We start from the raw sequence: 5,938 nt of genomic DNA, 5'->3' as shown, positions 1-5,938 counted from the left end.
AGATGTCAGTTTAGTTTTCTGAGTATCAAAAATTATTTGTGTTTATTAAACATATTAACATTATTTTTTAAAGGCTTATCTTCCTTTTTCTCTACAGGCATTTTTTGCGAATCCTACTGGATTCGCAAAAAATCGCACACAAAAATCGCATCTCTATTACAGGAAAATGTTTTTTAGAACATATCGCACACTTTAAAACTTTTCATCTATTTCTTTATTACGTGAAATCGAGCTAAACAAGCAAAGTATCATCGTTTTTCTTTGAAATTTTTCTTTCCAAAAGACCCATTTTCTGAGCTGTAAAATTCAGAATCTGAATGTTTGCCGTCACAAAAAACGCAAGATTTCTTCACATCTCTATTTGAAGTAATCGTTAATAAGCGACATCTCTAAGTACTTTATTTCTCAAATTTTCAGAACTATATTGTTTCTTTTTCAAAGGTTTATACTCTTGACTCTTTCCTAAACCAAGACCGGCTACGGCCAATCACATCTTTTTTTTTTTTTTTTTTTTTCAGAAATTGCATCAAATTATTCAACTTTTCTTTCGCGTCAGTGTTAGCATTGTAAATATTACTACGATTTCAAGCCTTTAAAAAATCACCTGGGAAACAAGATTCAACCATAGGATACAAAACGGATGCACATTTATCTGTGATTACATCTAATGTATCCAATGCACTTAAATAAGACTCAAGGTTATGATTAAACGAAGTTAATGAAAACTTCTCCTTAGTTTGGCACAAATAATTAATTTTAGCAACTCTCTAACATATATTTGTACTAAAATATCTCCTCTACGAAAGCGCGATTGTATATTCAATAGCCTTTTGATAATTGGCGGAAAATTTTCAACTTCTTTCCTCGCACGAGAACCAAAAACTGTTGCTTGAATTAAATATTGAAATTTGTCTTTTGGCGCGATATTCTCGTCAATGCGTATGTGTCAAACTGACTCCAAAATGGGAGTCAAGCTTTCATATTATTAACCAATTGTTTAAATTCTAGTCTAGCCAGCATAAACATTCTCTTAGAATTATTTAAATCAGCAGCAGAATTAGAAGAAAATGATGACTCGCCTGTATTTTGAAATTGTATTCTTGACAATTCTATTTCGTTTTCAGCTTCAAGTTTCAGTCTCTCAAATTCTTTTTTACCTTCTTTATCAGCTTCTTGTAATTTTCATTCTGAAACAACACTTCCTAAAGGACCTTGAAGAAATTCTGAATCTTACTTGTATCCATTCCTGTTAAAAATAACATCCTTTAATCTTGCTGTTGTAATACTTGCTGATACATCTTCAATTACAGACACAACATACTTCAAATCTTTTTCAAACTTGAAACATTTAAAATTTTTACATATATCCAGTCATGGACACTAAAAAATAGTGTTAAATCTGTCGCCTAATGAAAATGAAGGTGTGCTTTTAAAATTTGTGCTTTTTAATTTTTAAAAAAAATCCAACCGAAAGATATTCAATCTAATTTATTATACAGCGAATAAGAGGTTTCATTTAGGACAGGGGTGGGCAGACTTTTCCAGGGTAAGGGTACGGGCTACTTCTAATTTTTTTAAGGTGCTGAGGTCCACCCAGTGGCGTATGTGTGGTGGGCTAGAAAAAAGGGTCTACAATATTTATTACAACTTAATAATAAATACGGAATTAGTTCTTACCTACATTACTATAAATATAATAATAGCACGATGCAAAAATAATAATAATAGCCCCAAATATAATAATATCAAATGACGCATTTAATATCAAACAATTCAAAATACATTAGAAAATAAATCATTTTCATCTAAAGTTAGTTCTCGTAGTTGTAGTTAGTCAATCTTAGTCTGCATACTATCTGCCAATCTTGAATATCTCGGTATATAATTACTAACTGCTAATCTTGAACTGGATTCTAAGTGATCGCCTGTGAAACGGGAACGATATGGTTGTTTTAATTATATTCATCGTTCAAAACGCAGATTCACACAGGTAGATAAAGCAAAAGAACGGTGTTAAATGATATGGAACTTTTTGAAAATTAAAATATTTGACTTCGTCCATTAGATTCCAAAAGTTATTCTTAGACTCTGAACTAGGTGCTTTTAAAATTATTTCCTTTTAAAAGAGAAAAACTTCGTTTTCCTTAAGAAATAAATGAATATATAATTTATATTTTCAGTTATTGCTTCCACATCAGGATTGCCAAATGGGTACCGCAAGAATGTAACAATTGGTTTCTTTTTGTATGCGCATCTTAGGTCTTAGTAAACGCGGTCACCCTAAAATGTCTAAGTGGTCCACCGGTCGTTAGCAATCGACTTAATGCTTATTAGTTTGATAAACGACCGCAGTGCCCCAATCGCAGTTTTCAAAACTACGAACCGGAATCATCGCCGCCATGTTGTTCGTGCTAAGCCTAGTTCTGTACGGTTAAGACGAGACGTGATAAGCATAATATTATGTATTTTGTACATTAATTGGTATTTTAATATTATTTAATATAAATTTCCCTATTATTTTCCCCCTTAGATTTGTTTGTTTTACTGCTATTTTTTTTCCCTGTGTACTCTTTTGGCTTGTTTTTTCAGAACAAGGAAGATGTTTTAGATGGATGTTAATCTTAGGCATATGAAAAAGCCGTTAAGAAAAAGGAAACCAAAATGTTCTATTTAGGAATTTCTCTGTGAGTATTATTTAGGATACCTTCATGCGAGCAACTATGTTTAAAAAGAATTACATTTTTATTCATTTATATTTTAGAATAAAGAAAATTTCGAAAAAATGAATTTTAGACATACATTTCGTTTTTGCTTCCAGTGTATAGAACTGTCGTTTCTGGTAAGTAATAATTATACGTTTCAATTAATCCTTATTATTATTACTTTTATAATATATATTTTTTTAGTTTTCATGATGTGAAATGAATATTTTTAGCATTGATATTTTCATTGGTTTTAATAAAGTACTTATATTCGATTATTTTTATTCTGATGCAGAAGATAAAAAAAAATCCATATAATACTTTATTTTCAAATTACTAAAACTTGTCATCTTCAGTAAAATGTGGATTTGGTTTTCAGAAATTTTTATAAGAGAATTTATTTTTTAATTTATAATCCTTTATAGTAAATATTATAAATTAATTTTTAGAATAATTTAGCAGTTGGTTTAACATGTAAGAATCAAAAATAGTCAATTGCAACTAAGCTCTGTCAATGTTAAAATAGTGCATTGTCATTATTGCAAAGTGAACAAGTATGCAAAATTCAAAAAACTCTTATGAAAATTTATTTCAAATTTTCTAAGAGTAAGATTTATTTTAATCTATTTTCTATTTTAAATATAAAAATAGATTAAATAGAATTGTTTGAAAATAAAATAGATCGTTCTTCGTATTTTCATTTCATAAATCATTCTTCACATTCATGGGATAACAATAATTTAAATGTCTTACTTATTCGTAATACTTAAACAAGGGAATTTTAAGTGATACTTATTTTAAAAAGAAACTGATTTTGCACAATTTGATCCTAATCAAAATTTGTTTATGTTTTTAGGAACTGAATCACTCAGTTGCAGCTGCCTTGAATTTGCATTTGCTGAAATTTAAGAACAATGAACCTTTCCTGCACAACTTTCCTATGTAAAGCTTTAATCTGTATTTAAATTTTTTTTAATTAAATGCATTAAATTTTTTAATTAACTTTACAAACGAGTTTGCTTTGTAAAATTTTCATTATGCATTAGAAATGTTATTTATTTCCATTGTTTTGTTAATTGGTTAATAAAATAATTTGACCTTATTTTGATTATTTCAATCGAGTGTTGGCATTATTTTGAATATAGCATGCTACAAATCAGTTAAAAAGATGCATGCAAGTTTGGAGAAAGTAGTGAATTTATTTAAATTAAAACTCTTTTCAATTTAAATAAGACTCATCAAAAATGTATTAAAAACAAATTACTGTTGAAGTTAAATAATAATCTGAGTGCCAGTATGTTACTACCTTAATGAATAAAACTTAATATGCTATGGAGTTATAAAAAAATGTGATCTCAAAGATTTTTATTTTGAAAAAGAATAAATATTATTTAAGATTACATTAAATTCTTAAGTTGTACGTCTTAAAGTCTCAAGTCTTATTGCTGCATTACAAAAATGTGATTACATTAATTTTATATATTAATTTATATTCCAAATTTACTATTACGGAATTTGATATAATGCAACAATTAAGTCAGAAAGGAACACAAATTGATAAAAATGCTAGATCAGAAGTGCATTGTTTGAACAGGAGTATTGAAAACAGATAGTGAGAAATTAAATTTTCCTGAATTTTATAATATTTGTTGGAAAAAAAAGCTTGTTAACATAGTTCTCATGACATGAAATATCAGCTATTTCCGCTTCGTCAGAGAGACGTACTTCCTTTTCGTTTTGGTCGCTACGACGAGTGGCGCCACAGTCTATGTGAATTTCCATGTTAAACGAGTTTCCATTAGTGTCTATGTCAGTGAAACCTCTATTTCTCTTTTCCTGTGATTTATTACATTTTAGAATTCAACGGCCATCTGAGAAATGAAAAAACTTAAAACATTTTATAACTAAAGTTACCATCCTAAAAATAAATAATAATACAATTTCAACGTTAGTCGCTGAGTAGGGGATTTTTTTTTTTTTTTTTTTTTTGTTTAAAACTGACTGTGCAAAGAATATTTTTCTCAAAACAACTCTCCTCAAGATTCGGCATGTTCTTGCACATGACGCAATTTTTAAACAAGTTTTTAAAATGAGATTTTAACTTTTAACATATGTTTGGCGCAGTTTAATCATAAATTGTTTTTATGCCATTAATCTCATCAAACCAACAAATTTCCCAAAGATTCTCCGAAAAACTTCATATTAACGATAATAAAGTCCTGTCGGATTCAGAAAGCTGCAATGCCACATATCTTATGAAGAAAAGAAAGACAAGAAGAAGAAAAAGTAACGACTTACCTAAAACTTGATGCCCTACCGCACCAACATGTTTCCTCTGAGAAACTGAACTGCTTTTATGGAATCGCTCTGCAATATTGAACAAATCATTTAACTTATTTTATATCAATTAAACATTCGAATAAAGATTAAAATTTATTTTTTATTAAAATTTGAAATGGCTCTTCCAAATTTAATCGGCAATTACATTTGCAATGCTACTATTTTTTTTTTTTTTTTTCACCAGCACAACCAATGTTCGGTTGTTAAAACTGTAGCAGATTGGGAACAAAGTAATTGAAGTACGCACTATTTGACTGTATAATTTTTATTTTTCATTGTTAACTATTATTATTTCTAATTAAGCATCAGATTAACTGTAATTGTGACGCAGATCATTTTTTTTTCTTCCACTTTCTGCCGATTTGCTTGCCATTTATTTTTATTCTCTGTGCACGTTCGATGTTTTTCAGAGTCACGTTTAAATAAATATTTTTGTATTTAAAATAATGGAAACCTAATTTTCTTCAACAAGTTAATTCTTCACTTGAACTAGATTTTAAGAGACTTTGAAATGGAGATGTGCATTTAATATTTAATATGGAGATCATAAATATCAAATCTCCATAAAACCTTGGAATTCAACAATTCATTCCATAGTACCATTATCAACAATATTTTACTAGTTATGAATTGTAGGACCAAAAGATCGTTTAAAAGCTTAGATTTAGTGTGTTTTTTAAGGAATATATACATTGACTTAGCATGAAAAATATTTTTTTATGTAATTTAAAGCGTTTTTTCTTATTTTGAATCTAGGCGTACTATTCTTGAACGTTTAAAATAACTTAAGGCCATAATTAGAGAAGACAACCGTATTTTTCTCATATATAACCTATTAATGTTCTATTTTTATTTTTGATCTGAAATATATAAAGGGGAAAATAAAGAATTAATTT

General features: G+C 28.4%; 1 long non-coding RNA gene across 1 annotated transcript; it reads left to right on the top strand.

Annotated features, from left to right (window-relative positions):
* The first annotated feature begins 1,355 nt into the window (after window positions 1-1,355).
* Window positions 1,356-3,651, top strand: LOC129957543 (uncharacterized). Its single transcript, XR_008782773.1, has 3 exons — window positions 1,356-2,684; window positions 2,762-2,839; window positions 3,559-3,651. It is a non-coding gene; the product is annotated as an uncharacterized LOC129957543 (long non-coding RNA).
* The last annotated feature ends 2,287 nt before the right edge of the window (window positions 3,652-5,938 follow it).

Source organism: Argiope bruennichi, chromosome 11 (assembly GCF_947563725.1).
Source record: "Argiope bruennichi chromosome 11, qqArgBrue1.1, whole genome shotgun sequence".
In the NCBI taxonomy this organism is placed as follows: Eukaryota; Metazoa; Arthropoda; class Arachnida; order Araneae; family Araneidae; genus Argiope; species Argiope bruennichi.
This window is presented reverse-complemented; position numbering and strand designations above follow the sequence as displayed.